At 35.7% G+C, this 16,464-nt stretch overlaps 1 long non-coding RNA gene across 1 annotated transcript in view; it reads right to left on the reverse strand.

Annotated features, from left to right (window-relative positions):
* The window catches only part of LOC140500999 (uncharacterized), a 29,692-nt gene that overhangs the window by 2,133 nt on the left and 11,095 nt on the right, over positions 1–16,464 (reverse strand). The window contains exons 2-3 of the long non-coding RNA XR_011966010.1: positions 2,920–3,032; positions 2,415–2,524 (exon numbers count right to left, since the gene is read on the reverse strand). This is a non-coding gene — a long non-coding RNA (uncharacterized lncRNA). The remainder of the gene's footprint in view (positions 1–2,414; positions 2,525–2,919; positions 3,033–16,464) is intronic.

A 16,464-nucleotide genomic window follows, 5' to 3' on the forward strand; every position in this document is an offset into this window, starting at 1 on the left:
ACTATTGTATCACATGGAAAGGCAGGGGTAACAAACACTTTCATTACTTCACTCATTGAAAGTTAGCATGGCAGTCTCGTTTGTTAGATGAAGACATAGTTCAGAATATCAAATGGCCATATTAAAACTGAGCATTCATGAGAATGTCTGGATAGACTGAGGAGGGTATAGAAAAGTAAACAGAAATATTTAGAATTAGTAATAAGTCCTTGAGTTCAGCACCTAAAAGCAAATGGACTTTAGGAATGTAAATGAGTATCCTTATCTAGAGTCTTCATGATAGATTTATTCAGAGGTGTTTGGCATCTATATGGCCTAGACTGGTGCATTTGAAAAGCACTCCAACTCTCATTCTCCTCCTCAAATGAAAACAGTGCTTCCCCTAACTATAGAGGTCATTTGAACATATAGATGTCCCTAGATGAGGCTACTTGTACTGGAATTGTCATTTGTGGTATTTCAGTTGTTAGAGACTAGGACAGAAAAATTGGGTTGAAAGTCACATATATACACTGTATCATTGTCTCCTTGGTATATCAGGGGGTAATTTATATTGTATGTTGTCAATATACCCTATAAGTAGATTTTGGGCACGTGGAGCTAGGTTTCTGTTCCTTTGGATCGTGAACTGGGCTAAGTAAATTCATTAAAGCAGTTACCTTCTAAAAACAAAGAAACAGTGAAGGAATTACTCTTAGGGAAACTTCTTAGGGAAGTCCCTTAAAGCTAGAGTTCTGAAACTGGAGTGCCTAAAATTTTGTGATAGATAGATAAAATAGATAACTAAATTGATGATAGATAAATTTTTGATATAATTATTTTCCTTTGAAAAATATTATTTATATTATGTATTTTAAAACATTATTCTGAGAAAGGGTTCATAAGCTTCACCAGAGTGCCAAAGGGGTCCATCACACACATACACATACATACACACTCACACAGACAAAGAACCCTTTTGTTAAATATATATTAACAACTTCAGCTACTATCTTTAGGCACTTAGACTGCTACTGATGTGGGTACATTTCAGCAGTAATGGCAAACATTACATTCAGTCAGCAACATAATGCCAGCATAATCAATTAATGTCATTTCAAATAAGCAAATATAAATTTTTATTCAGTGCTCTTTCTTAAGTAGCAATTATTGGATTTGTTGACTTATATATCAGAGAAAGCTTTGTAAAGACACTTTAAGCAATCTCTTCATAATCTTTTTTCCCAGTCTTTGGTAGATAATCAATATTATCTAATAAGAATTTGCCAAATCACACTCATAAGGTAAAACTTTAAGCTGTCTCTCCTCCCTCCTTTCAGTATTGAATAACATTGAGGGAAAGGTCAGCCTTTTAAATCAGCATGTTCCAGCCTTACAATTGACAATACTGACAAGTTGTTTGTTGCTGATTCAAAAGAATGTGGGTCACTTAGCTCCCAATCCTTTACAGAAATATCAACATCCAAGAGTGTGTGTTGACCTTCAGTCTAATATATTGTCTTATTAGGTCTGCTCTAGATTTTCACACACAGATGGGAGAAAGGAAAAAACAACTCCCATTGCTCATTATCTTGGGAAACAAGGTAAAAAGAAAGCTATTTTATTCATCACCTTTGCCCATGTGTCAAAAATGAGATCTTTTCTCTTAATTCCCAGTGAGAACAATACCACAAGGGTAACCTTTTTCTGATGGTTTCATCATTTTCTTTTTTGCTCCTAATGCCATTGCTATTTAAGAGCAATAAGCTGCTGTTTCCACACCTTTTATTGCTCCTTATAATGACCCAAAAGACTTACTCAGCTACAGCTCCTTCTATCTTAACTGCAAACAGAAGTAAGCTATCAACTTACAGTAATTGGATTTGGTGCCATAGAAAATAATCAATATTTCTAGAAATGTGGCTACAGGAAAAGGTATGATGAACTAAAGACAGATTTTAAAGATGAGGAGGAGTGATGTGGAACTTACATGACTTTTAAAAATTATGCAAGACCTGATTAGCCTCTCATTGGGAAGAAATGAGCTGTTACCTTAACAGGTATACCTATTACCTTAAACGATGCTTTAGGCATCCTTTTGAGTCCTCACATATGTCTGGATCTGAGTTCAAGCAGGAAAGAGTCAATAAAAGCAAACATCAATATACCTATTATAAAACTCTGATGTGACAACCTGGAGTGCTCTCACTCCTCACCTCTACCAAGCAGAATTCCAGTAAAGCTCAATTGTTAATGCTGCCTACAAAACTGCTCAAAAAATGTTTCTATATACTATTAATGCTTCCTGTTTTAGTTCATGTTTTAAGCTTATTTTTTCAATTCACAAACATTGATCTTCTCTCCCTTTCACCTCATATATAACCTTTTGGAGAGGAGGAAAAAGAAACAAAAGCAAAACATAATAATAAATATACCTGATCAAGAAAAACAAATTCCATCACTGGCAATGTCCAAATACATATGTCTCATTCTTCATTTTAAGTTCATCACTTCTCTGTGAGGAGGTGGACAGGATATCAGTCCTCTGGAAACATATTTGATCATTTTGTCTTGATAAGATTTCTTATCTTCCAAAGTATTTTTCTTTACAATAATGTTTTTATGATAGAGATTGTCCTTTTTCTGCATTAGTTCATGAAAGTCTTCCCAGGTTCCTCTGAAACCATTCTTTTCATCAGTTCTAATGACACATTAAGTTTCCCTTATATTTACACATCATAATTTGCTCAACCCTTTTCCAACTGATTGCCACCCCCTTACTTTACTGTTATAAAAAATAATTGCTATAAATATACTTTGAAAATATTTTGTATTAGTGTAACTACATGTATACACACTGTTTTCCCAAGTAGAACATAAATTTCTAGAGGAAAGAAGTATTGAATTCTGTATCTTATATTTCAAGTACATTTCACTTACTTCTTTAACTTGGTACTGTTGGGTATTCTTCCAAGTAGTAAAAATCTATTTTAAATTCAGTTGTTGCTTCTGAAAATATTGAGAGTCTTTACAAATGGTGATGATGCTTTCTTCTACCAGAAAGTGAAGAAAAAAGAGGCGTCACAGACACAGAAGGAGTATACAGATTTCAATACTTTGTATTTTTGCCATATGTTTTTTTCCCCAGAACTATTTGCTACCTCCTACAATTTCTCTTATTTTAACATAAGAAACATATAAACTTGATGTAGGGGATACTTCCCAACTATTACTAGAATCATTGCTATTTCCTCCCACAGTAAGAAAAAAACTTTAGATATATGAAGACCAAAAGCAGAGAGATTCCCTTATTCCAATCAGATTCAAGGTGAGTACCTGTACTATCCCCATCTCATTATTTTCTACAGTAAATAAATTGATATCTATAATCGACCTTATTAGATTCCCACCAATTAGATATAGGAAGAGTCAACCTTGTACATAAGCAGTGATGGTAGTTGTCTAAGGGATAGTTAGCTTGTCTGGTTATTTGTGATTTGATTACTTTATTCATTTAAATTACAAATATTCAAGTGATAGGTAAAGAAAAGTTAATGGGCTTTTCTTCTCTCATTATCACTTTAATAATAAACTAATAGTAGATAATTTATCTTAGAGATGATATGGTTACAAAAGTTTTTCTTCACATTTCCACATCTGTTTTTCCTGGTAAACCAATAATTCTTAAATTTTCTCTCCTGGATCTATTTTCCAGGTCAGCTGATGTGGAAAAAATGTGTGGGACCTGTGTGAAAGAGTAAAGTGATTGGGCCCCAGGCCCAGGGCAGCAGAGGGGGTGGAGGATTTCACCAAGAAGGAGCCTGTGGCAGCAGCTGTGACTGTCTCTGGAGCTCCAGGCCCACAAATTGTGGGAGATTGAGCAAGTGAGACTACACCCTACATCCACTGGAAACAGAGAACTACCTTGACAAAGAGATCAAAAGTCAAGTAAATAGCTGGAAAAATGAGTAAAAACTGAAAAAAGAATCAGACTAGAATCTTACTTTGGTGACAAATAAGATGAAAGTACACAGGCAGAAGACAAAAAAGTCAAAGCTCCTACATCCAAAGCCTCCATGAAAAGTATTAATTGGTCTCAGATCATGAAAGAGCTCAAAAAGTATTTTGAAAATCAAGTAAAATTAGAGCAACAATTGGGAATAGAAATGAGAGTGATTCAAGAAAAACATGAAAAACAAGTCAACTACTTGTTAAAGGACACCCCCAAAAATGCTGAAGAAAATAACACTTTAAAAAAAAGAGGAACCCAAATGGCAAAAGAGTTCCAAAAATCAATGAAGTGAAGAATTCCCTAAAAAACAGAATTGGCCAGAGAGGAAAGGAGGTTCAAAAGCTCACTGAAGAAAATAACTCCTCAAATATTAGAATGGAGCAGATGGAAGCTAATGACTTTATGAAAAATCATGAAATTATAAAACAAAGTAATGGAATGAAAAAATAGCAGATAATTTGAAATATCTCACTGGAAAAACAACTGACCTGGAAAATACATCCAGGAGAGACAATTTAAAAATTATTGGACTATCTGAAAGCCATGATCAAAAAAAGAGCCTAGACATCATCTTTCAAGAATTTTTCAAAGAAAACTGCTCTGATATTGTAGAACCAGAATGTAAAATAGATATTGAAAGAATCCACCAATCACCTCCTGAAAGAGATCCCAAAAGGAAAACCACTAGAATCATTGTAGCCAAATTCCACAACTCCTTGGGCAAGAAGAAAATATTTCAAGGAGCCAGAAAAATCAATTTGAGTATTGACATACAATCAGGATAACACAAGATCTTGTAGCTTCTACACTGAGGGATCACAGGGCTTGGAATATGATATTCCAGAGGTAAAAGTAGCTATGATTAAAATCAAGAATCACCTAACCAGCAAAACTGAATATAATCCTTCAAGGGAAGAAATAATCATTCAATGAAATAGAGGACTTTCAAGAATTCTTGAAGAAAAGTCCCAAGCTGAATAGAAAATTTGACTTTCAAACACAAGAATCAAGAGAAGCATAAAAAGGTAAACAGAAAGATGAAATTATAAAGGACTTACTAAAGTAGAATTAGTTACATTCCTACATGGAAAGATGGTATTTGTCATTCTTGTGACTTTTCTAGGCATTAGGACTGTTGTAGGGATTACATGCATATAGACAGAGGACACAGAGTGAGTTGAATAAGAAGGGATGATATCTAGAAAAAACAAAGTTGAGTGTTGAGAGAGGAGTATATTGGGAGGAGATAGGGAGAAATAGATTGGGGAAATTATCTCACATAAAAGAGACAAGAAAAACCTTTTTCAATGGAAGGGAAGAAGGGGAGGTGAGAGGGAAAGAGTGAAATCTACTCTCATTGCATTTGGCTTAAGGAAGGAATAACATACACACTCAATTTGGTATGAAAATCTATCTTACACTACAAGAAAGTAGGGGGGAAGGAAATAAGTGGAGGGTGGGGAGTGATAGAAGGGAGAACCAATAGGAGGGGGTAACTAGAAGTAAACTTTTTGAGGAAGGATAGGGTCAAAAAGAGAATAGAATAGATGGGGAGCAGGATAGGATGGAGGGAAATATAATCAGTCTTTCACAATATGACAGTCATGGAAGTGTTCACACATGCATAACCTATATTGTATTGCTTGGATTCTCAGTGGGGATGGGTGGGGAGGGAGGAAGGGAGATTAGTTGGAACTCAAAGTTTTAAAAATGAATGTTAAAAATTGTTTATTTTACATGCAACTGGGAAATAAGATATACAGGCAATGGGGTTTAGAAACCTATTTTGCCCTATAAGAAAATCGAAGGGATGGGGATAAGAGAAAGGAAGGGTTTGATAGAAGGGACAGCAGATTGGGGGAAGTGGCAATCAGAAGGTATTCTATCTTGGGGTGGGTGGAGGAGAGAGATGGGGAGAAAATTTGGAACTCAAAATTTTGTGGAAGTATCTGTTGAAAACTAAAAATGAAAAGAATATAAGTTCTTATACCTATGAGACTGGTAGATGTGACAGAAAGGGAAAATGATAAATATTGGAGAAGATTTGGGAAATTGGGGCACTAGTTGTATTGATAATGCATTTTTGCTTATTGTTACTGTAATTTTGCTTCTTTTGCCCTTTAAGGGAAGAGTGAGAAGGAAATATTTGTAAGAAGGACCACACCTTTTGTTAATTTTGTAATGAGGTACTGGTTCTCAAGTGTTGTCATGCCCTCTGGCTCTGAAAAGTGTATAAAGACTCTGAGGTGAGATTTCTTAATAGTCTGACCAATACGGTAGATCTTTCATTAACTTTGTTTTTCTCTTAGGCTGAAAGAAGTCTTGAGTCAAATTCATTCAGCCAGGACCTGGGATATTGGTATTTTGGGGTCCCAAACCTCAACATTTATATTTATATTTCTAGCACTTAGAAACTTCCTTAGCTTAATAAATTTTCCATTTATTCTTTCGTTCATTGTTTTTATTTTGTTTGCTTTATATTTTTCAGATACTTATTACTGAATAATTATTATTTTAGTTACTCATACAAATTGCTTCTCCAGTTTATAGATGCTAATTCTTTCAAGATAGAGACTGTGTATTATTTCATTTTTATATCTTCTGATTTTAAAGGCCTTCCAAGTCCTCTAGACCTCTTTTAACTTCTCCTCCTTTGCCTTTCTGCAGCCTTTAAAATGTTTCCTTGACATTTTCTCTAGTTTGTTGGGACAACTCTCCCTTCTGGTTTTCTTCCTACCTGCCTGATCTCTCTTGCTCTGTCTCCTTTCCTGGATATTCCTTCTGATCAAACTCTCTAACTATTCCTCAGGTCCTGGGCTCTCTTTTTTTCCCTGTCTATAGTACTTCACTTGGTGACCTCAACATCTGCCATGAATTTAAATACCATTTCTATGCAGACAATTCTCAAATGTACCTTTACTGCCTCTATCTTTCTGCTTCCCAAGGTTGGAGAGAGCTGCTGAGAATGAACAATCAGGGGATAGAATGCCTTGTACAAGGAACAATAAAAATGCCACTTATACTGAGGCTCCAAAAATGTGGGAGAATGTAAGGTTTAAGAAATTTGGAAATATAGTGTTGGAAGTCAGGTTGCCAACAAATTTGAAAATCAAAGAGGAATTTGTGTTTAATCATAGAAGTCTTAGGGGGTCACTAGAGTTTATTGAAAAGGTGAGTGACATTTTCAGACCTGATTTTTAGGAAGATAAATTTAACAGTTGAATAAAGAATAGACTCAAGTGGGTAAAGAGAGATTTGAGGTATAGAGACCTGCCAGTAGACTACTAAAATAGTATCAGTTTGAGGTAATAAAGGAGTACAGTAGGGCATTGGCACTGCTGCAGGAGAGAAAGGGGGATATTCAATAGATGTTTAAAAAGGTTAGATCAGTAGGATATAGCAATAAATTGGATATGGAGGTAAAGAATGGGTGAGAAAATGGGGAATTAGGGTTGACAACTAGATCATGAGCCTGGATGACTGGGAAAATAATAGTGCCCTCAATAGCAGCATGGAATTTCAATAACAGGGAGGGTTTAGGGGAGAAATAACAAGTTTAGTTTTGGGCATGTTGATCATAAGATATCTATGAAACATCCAGTTTGAGATATCCAACATTCCAGAAAGAAGTTACAGACAGACAAACAGTTCTGACAATCATCTGCATAGCTATGATAATTAATTCCAGTACCTGATGAATTACTAAGGGAAGTAGTATAGAGGAAGGAAAAGAAAGGTCCCTGGATGTAACCTTAGGGATATAACAGCAAGCAAAGTAGTATCTTTGCTGTCTTTTTGGATTGAGTTTTAACCAATCAGATATGTGCATGTAGGTTCTAGCCAATCAAATACTGAGCAGAACTTTATGTAAAGAGAGAGCTGATTTTTAGAAAGCAGACATGAAGAGAGCCAACATTGAAGGGATTAGCCAGCACTGAGAAGAGAGCTGAGAGTGAGGAGACCTCTGAGCCAGGAGAAGACCTCTGAGCTGGGAGAGGAGAACTCTGATCTGAGGGAGGAGACCTCAGATGGCAGAGACTTGCTGAAGGAGCCTCTGAACTTTGAAAGCAAAAAGAGCTGTAGGGTAGAAAGATGTCCATGAGGCTTAGCCTGTTTTGAGAGCTGTTAAAGTGAACTAAGCTGTTAACACAGAGTCTGGACTTTGGAGGTGAATTGAGATGACAGTGTTGGTGATGTATGTTAGTACTGTTGTTTTCCTGTTGAGCTTTGTTTTACCAGAGGCAGAAGCTGCAGAGTAGAGCAGTCCCCCTGAGCTAAAACATGAAGCAGGAGTGGAGAACTGCTTACGTGTAAATCCAGGCAAGAGTCAGTAGTGGTTAGCCCACAGAGGAAGAGCCATGGGATTTGGAAGTTAACCTGTTGTTAAGAGAAAGGGGGATTTTACTTGGACACTTGGTATTGATTAAGAAGTTTGTTTTTACTGTGACCTAGGGTGGATGATGTGGACTTTACTTGGACACTTGGCAATGATTAAGGATGTTGCTATAAATATTATGCTTTACTTTATTGAATGTTTAATTTATTGCTGAATAAATAGAGATTGCATTATACTATACGATTAGACCCTTGAAATTATTCACAGCACCAGTCCTCAGGTGTGCTGCTATGAGTGATTGACTTTACAAGGGGGCATTCTTCTTCCAAAATAAATGTGACTAGGATGAAGACCCAGCACAGGAGATCGAGAAGGACCAAAGAAGTAAGGAGGAGGAACCAGAATACAAAAGTGTTATGGAAAGTATTATAGAAGCTTCAAAAGCATTTAAAACTTTTCATAGCACTTTAAAATTATCTCATTTGAGCCTCACAAGGATTGTATTTGGTAGGATCTGTTGTTATGCTCCTTATCTATACTAGAAAACTGAGCCTGAGAATTTGTGGTTTGCCCGAGGGTACAGATCTATTTAGTGACTAATGTAGATTGAGGTAGGATTTGAATTAAGGTCCTCCAATCTTCAAGTCTAGCATTCTATCCACTATGCCACCTAGAAGAATTTCTAGCTCCAAATCCAGTGTTTATTTAATATTGCTTTTATCTAGTTATATAGGGCAAGTTGTGAACATAACAAAACAATAGTGTAATAAGGGAGAAGAAAAATTGGTGTATCACAATGGAGTCATGTGGGAATGCTGTTTTTATGGGGAGAGGAAACAGAATGATAAGAGATTCCAAAAGGTAAAGAAAATGGGAAAATACTAAAGATTAACTAACATTCTTTATTTCATAATTGTACCTGGGACTGATTCTAAGCAAATTCCTTCTGAAAAGGAACCTTAAAAATAAAAATAATGTTGGTAAACTCTTAAATTCAATCTGTTTCATAGTTTTGTGTTGTTTTTTATACAAAAGGAAATTTTAATCAAAGAATTGAGGTCATACAGCCCAACTTATATCTGAGTATGGATCATTTCTACAAAACCCAGACCTCATTCAGGGAGCTAAAGAATAGGAGCAAATGACATAAGAATAGTCCTTTCAAATGTTCTGTCCCAGGCTACCCAGATGTCCTTTGGGGCATGAAAGAATAGGACTTGGGGGAGACTCCCACAACTTTCCTGCCAATGTAACTTCCAATTTTCCTTATCCTAGCTATAAAGAAGTAGGTTGGTGGCACAGTAGATAGAGTGGTATCTGGAGTCGAGAACTGATTTCAAATTGGGCCTCAGATATTTGCTAGCTTTCCCTCCCACTACCCTCTAAGATTCTCTAGGTTTTACCATCTTCAAGTAAATTTTTGTTCCTTATATCTGGCCTGCCCATGTACCCTAAGGATTCTGGACCATCTACCTCATGTCAGCATCCTTAAGATTTAAGGGTATTTACATCTTCCCTGAAGCTGAACCCTTGTATCTGTGTCCTTCAGTTAGAGTGAGAAATTCTTGAGAATGACCTTTTCACTTTTCTCTTAACAACTATAGGTTACATAGTTGTTGAACACAGTAATAAAAAAGGGAAATCTGCTATCTCCTGAAATATTCCACTTTGGATAGTGTTGTTAGGAATCCCCCTTTTCCCTCTGCCCACTTTACCATAAGAAGCCTGAATTTTCCTTTCCACAACTAAATGGAGGATTATCTGGTTTTCAATATGAAATCCCTCCAATACTTAAAGACAATTAATTCCAGGCTAAATATCCTCATTCCTTAAAGCTGAATTCCATATGGTTCTATCTTCTCATTATTCTGGTCACAGTCTTGCGGAAATACTATAGTTTGTCTGTTTTTTTCTTATATTGCAATGGCCAGAATGAACATAGTAATTCACATGTGATCTAACCAACGATGTTTATTGCAACTCAATCAATAATTAAATCAATAAAAATCGTCTTAATTTATATATTAGCTGCTATGCTAGATGCTGGGCATACTAAGACAAAAATGGAAAAACCTTTGTTTTCTAAGAGTTTACATTCTATCTGAGGAAATGTATATACACACAAGTATATTCCAAATAAATTCAAAACAAGTGAAAGGTAGCTAAGGAGGAATGAAACTTGCAGTTGAGAAGTGGGTAATGGTGAGAAAAGGCTCTGTATGGAAAAGATATTTTCCCTGACTCAGAAAGTGAGAGATTCTATTAAGCAAGGATGAGAAGGGATTGCATTATTCTAGGCATGGGGAATTGCCAAAGATAGAAAACTGTGTGCAATGTGTGAGGACTGCAAGGAGTTAAGTTTGGCTGTACCACAGGTTATGTAAAAAGTAGTACTATATAATTATTCTGGAAAGACAGGCTGTGGTCAGGATTTGAAAAACTTTAAAGGATTATTTTCTTAATAATAACAGTAACAAGAATTTCTATTGTGTGTTGATAAGTTTTAGAAAGAACTTCACAAATACTATCTCATTATATCCTCATCCTCACAGGAGTGTACCCTGTGTTATTACTATTTATGCTTTATAGATGAGGGAAACTAAGGAAGGCAGAGGTTTTAAACAGTTTGTTCACGGTCTAACAGCTAGCAAGTATCTGAGGCAGGATTTAAACCCAGGTATTCCTGACTCCTGACCCAGTGCTATATCCACTGCTTCACCCAGATATATTTACATAAAATATAAAATATAAAATAAGCTTTATATCTTATCCTAGCAGCAACAAAGAAACATCAGAGTTTCTTAAGTAGACACGCTCAGATTTGGGGCTTAAAGAAAATCACTTTGAAAGCTATGTGTCCCTTTCTTCTTTCTAGACATTATACCTCTCTTTATGCAGCCTAATATAGCATGAGCTTTTTTGACTATCACAGGATAAAGGTGACTCACATGGAGCTTGTGGTACATTTAACTCCCCAGATCTTTTGTCAAATGAGTAATTATCAACTGATCTCCAGTACAAAGAGATGGCATTGAAGTATCATGCTCCATATTACAGTTTGCTTTCCTTCATACATGTCATTTCCTGAATTTCAAAAGAACATTAGCTCCCTGAGGGCAGAGAGTGGTATTTTCCTGATTCTTATGTTTCCTGTGACTTACAAATAGGAGATGCTTAATGAATGTTTATTGCCATAAATTGAATTGAATTTCAATAGAAGAGCAAGTGGAGAAAATGTAATATGTTTAACTATTCTCTAGTCAAATGCCCACACATAATAGGAAGAACAGTTGGGAATCACATCATGAAATGAAGAATATTCCTTCTCTGAAAATAAATGATCCCACTATTCTATGGCTCAAACTGAGTGGAATGGTGATTTGAATTGTGAATTCCTGATTCCCAGTGCTTTGTTGGAAGCAGTGGGAATGTTCCTCTGATTCCAAGATTTCAGTTAGCTTTGTAAAATGAGAATTTTCCATATTGTCATGGCTTTGCACTTCTGACTACCAGCTCATACCAGAAGTGGAAATGCTAATATTCCAGAACAGCTGTTGTTATGATATTTCTGGACTAACTGTAAACAGGAAAATTAAATCTTGCTCTAAAGCATATATTTTCTCCTAGAGTTCACAACTCAAGTTCACAAACTGGAAGGGCTTGAATAGGTAGGTGAGATACAATCAAGATAAGCAACACCATGCAGACGATCTCCTTGAATTGAAACAAACCTCAGAGATTTTGCAGCTAAGATCTATTTCCTTTAGTAGAGGGTGTTGGAGTCATCAGTTATGAAAAAGGTCCAGGAGTTACATTTTGCAGAAATAACATTTAGGATTCATGGAAAGTAAGAAATTCCAAATTTGGGGGAAAAAAGAAAATCAGGATGTGAAAGAGTAACTGACCATTGATGTTTATAAATTTTCCACTGAAGTCCTACACTGTAACCTTATTTTGATTATCTGAGCATTTCTTCAGTCTTTCTATTTATAAAAGTTGAATTAGTGTCTTCCTTCACTGTGAAGACTGAGGAAATATATTATGAAGTTCCTGAGCTGCCCAACTCAATACTTCTCAAACTTATTGCCCATTTTCTCCTATTAAACTCTGAAGAAAGAGGAAATATTCTATTAATTATTAATGTAATCCCTGTAGATGAGACCTTTATTCCATTGCTTTTATTCATTTATTTGTTGACCAGATACACTGGGTTGTATAGCTAAGAGAAAGAAAAACCTTTAATTTTTCCGTTTCATCAAAATCCACTTATCCCTCAACATCTTGAAACCTGGTTTCATCCAGATTTTCTTCTAAAATTCCTTCCTCAGAGAAGAACAATCATCAAATCCATTGTACCTTTTTCAGTCCTCATCTTCCTTGACTTCTTTTATGAACTCAATGCTATTGGTCACAACATCTTTCTGGAAATTCCCCTTCCTTGACATTTGAAGCCATGAACTCCCTCACCTTCCTAACAACTCCTTTTGCCTCTTATTTTCTTCCTGACAAGTAGTTGAGAGGGGACTTCTTTACAATTCTGTGCCTGATCATCTTTAATCTCTGTAGTTTCACTCAAGACAAATTGATTCATTCCCATGGCTTCAGCTATTGTGTATATTAAAATGACTTTTACATCTTTAACTCTAGCCCTTAAGATCTCCTTTGAACTCCCGATCCCCACTTATTCTGCCAGAAAGGAGAGCATTCAAAGGCAATCAGTTATATAGGAAGATTTTGATTTGGAAAAATTAGAAATAGAAATCACAGATTCTACATTTGATTTTGGGCTCCATAGCTTACTACAAATTAGGTCTTGGGCAAGTTATTTAAATTTATTTCAAAGAAACACCTCAGTTTCTTTATCTGCAAAAATAAGGGATTTTATTTCTTATCATTTTCTTCACTTAAACATTGTAATACTGTGATCTCTTCCTTGATGTCCCCAAAGTACTATATACTTAACCTAAACTACATGAAGATTGCTGCATTTTCCTCTAGAGTGGGTCAGTTGTCACACAGCTCAGTTTATAGTGCCCTTTGCCCTGGGATGAATGATTGCAGATACATGGGTAGATTATTTGGAAGATAAAATACTCAGTGCAGAGAGAGAGCATTGATTTAGAATTGAAGCCAACCTTCTTCCCTTAGTCTGTCATTTACCTTTGAAAAAACTTAAAAGGAGAGTGTTATCTCCTTTCTGGGGAAATTTGTCAGTCATTGATCCAATATTAGAGGGTCAGAGGCATATATTGATATATGTACCTAATATCAAATGAGAAAGATGACCAATGAAATCACAGGAGAAGGTGAAACTAAAGACAAATGTTGTGGTATCTTATGGTTCATTCATTATATTAATACTCTGAGTTCCTGAGTGAATGGTTATTTACTTATTTCCAGGTGGGAGGGACTGAGAATTAAACTTCGGGGGTTTCTGCTCCAGAGTCAACAAGCTTGATTTCATCTTAAACCTTTTTTTTTTCTCTTTCCCTCCTTGTTTATTGAAACCTGGCTCCCTCATAGTTTTCCTTGTCAACCTTTTCCAGTACCAGTTGTACTTTCACTCATCCCACACTACTCCCTGTTTATAATGGTGGAGTTATAATACTTTTTGATCCACCATGCCACTCTAGATTCTCCCTCCATCACTATAACCTCTCCTTTGAGATTCATTGAATTCATATTTGTCATACAAAGATTCTGATAATTATCATCTATCATCCCCTGAGACCTTCTCCTTCATTCTTCAATGAATTATATGCCTGGTAGCTTTTCTCTTCACCCCAACTCCTTTACTCCTAAATGTATATTATATATTATATATTATATTATATTATTATATATATGTATATATATATACATATATATATTATATATATGTATATTATATATTATATACCCTAAAACTCTGATTTCCCAGGTTCCTAAATGTTCTCATTTACTATGAACAACTCTTTAGTTACATGCATCAATGGTCATGACCCTGATGGTGCTATTCCTCACAAGTATTCCATTTCCATGTTCATGAATTCTGAAATTCCTTTATCTGATCATAATCTGTTACTATTATTACTCTTTGCCCTATGACACCTCCCCACTCTGTTATTTTTCTTCACACTGACTACTAGTTTGTCCAGTTTTCAGCACTGCCTACACTCTTCTTCTTTACCCATATTGAGCTGTTGGGGAACCAGTTCAACTCTACACTGTGCTCTACACTGGAGTCCCTTGCCCCTTTATCCTATTGTAGGTCATGCGTCCCAAGCCTCCACCTCAGATTACTTCCACAATTCATAGTCTTTATTATCTGTTGCTTAATGGACCTAGAGAAAATTATTAAACTATGCTGAGTGGGCCCACTACAGATTTATGTTACTTTATCTCAACTGGGCGCTCACCATATAAGACATCCATTTAAACTTCCTTAATCAATTCTTTCTCATTTCCTTTTATTTGTCTCAATGCTTCTTCACAGTTTCCTTTGCAAGATCTTTATCCAAATCATGCTCATTAACTGCAGTTATGCTTCAAGGCTTTGTTATAGGCCATCTTCTGTTCTCTTTCTATGCCTTTCACTTGGTGATTCAATCACTTATGAAATCGATTACTATCTTTATGTATTGGATTATCATGTCTATTTATTCCTCCCTAACTACTTTCCTGACATCCAAGTTATATCTGTTTTTCTTTCTCTAGCCTCTTTCCTTATTTCCAGGCTTGCATCTTCAATTGTCTATTGAATATCTCAAACTATATGTCCTATACACATCATAAACTCAACATTCTAAAGCACATATATTTTCCTCCACAAACCACTCTCTGTTAGGAACTTCCTTACTATTTTCAAGGACATCGTCATCTTTCCAATCACCCAGACTCACAACCTAAGTGTCATCCTGAATGGTTCATTTATTCCACATATCTAATCTTTTGCCATGTTCTTCCATTTCTACTCTAACAACATCTCTCACATGTTTCTTCTCTCATGTGACGTAGCTGCCACTATGGTGCAGGCAATCCTCATGTCACACTTGAATTATTGAATTGACTTCTAGTTGGTACCACTGCCTCAATATTCCCCCCAGTCCAGTTCATCCTCCATTCAACTGCCAAAATGATCTTTCCAAATCTTAGATCTGATTCTGTTACTTTATATTCAGTAAACTATAGTATCCCCATTACCTCTAAGATAAAATATATACTCATGTATTTGGCCTTTAAAACATTTTATAAATTTGTAACTACATTTTCAGTCTCCTTATATTTTGCTCCTTGACAAATACTGTACTTTCAAGCAGTTCTGAAGTTCTTGCTGCTCCTCATAGGCTTTTTTCAATCTCACAAGTACAATGTTTTTTCAATGGCTGCTCTCCCCTTGCCCGCCATGCCTGGAATATTCTGCCTTCTCATCTCCTTCTCCTGGTTTCTCTGGTTTCATTCAAGACTTTGCTTAAAACTTACCTTCTTTTAAAGAGCTTTCCAAGTTTACTTTTTCCCACTCAATGCTATTTCCTTCCTTCTGATAAAATTCCATTTTATTCTGTACATATCTTTCATGTACACAGATTTTTTTTTGCATATTTTCTCCACTTCTAAACTGTGAGTTGTTAAGGACAGGGATTGTCTATACCTTATGTTTGTTGACTTGTTGACTTGACTTTGTTCACTATTACTTAGAGGTAGAAGAGGAGACTAGTGTTAATGGCAGTCAAGCATTTCTATGGTGGTCATTTTGATATTAATGTATTATTTTTCATTAAAGTTGGTTAAACATTTTTATAAAGTAATGACAGTACTAAAAGTGATTTTGAAGCACAGTGCAAATTGCAGGGATGTATAACACCTAGGTTGAGACTATAGCTCAGTGATTTAATTGGTGAATATGTATATAATCCACAACAGAGAAGATAGAACCTATGGACCAGAGCTAATCAGTCACTAATAACCTAATGCTCTTGTGCCTGAGAGAGAATAAAATATAGTTTGACTGATATATTGATTGTTGAGTCATTATACCCTTAATCCTGCTCCACCTACCTTCACTATTTCTATCACTAACACCACTGTTTACCTTACCTAGTATGTGAAATCTTGATCTTCATTTTTCCCTCATCTTTCATAGACAATCATTTATGAA

Source organism: Notamacropus eugenii, chromosome 4, assembly GCF_028372415.1.
Source record: "Notamacropus eugenii isolate mMacEug1 chromosome 4, mMacEug1.pri_v2, whole genome shotgun sequence".
In the NCBI taxonomy this organism is placed as follows: domain Eukaryota; kingdom Metazoa; phylum Chordata; class Mammalia; order Diprotodontia; family Macropodidae; genus Notamacropus; species Notamacropus eugenii.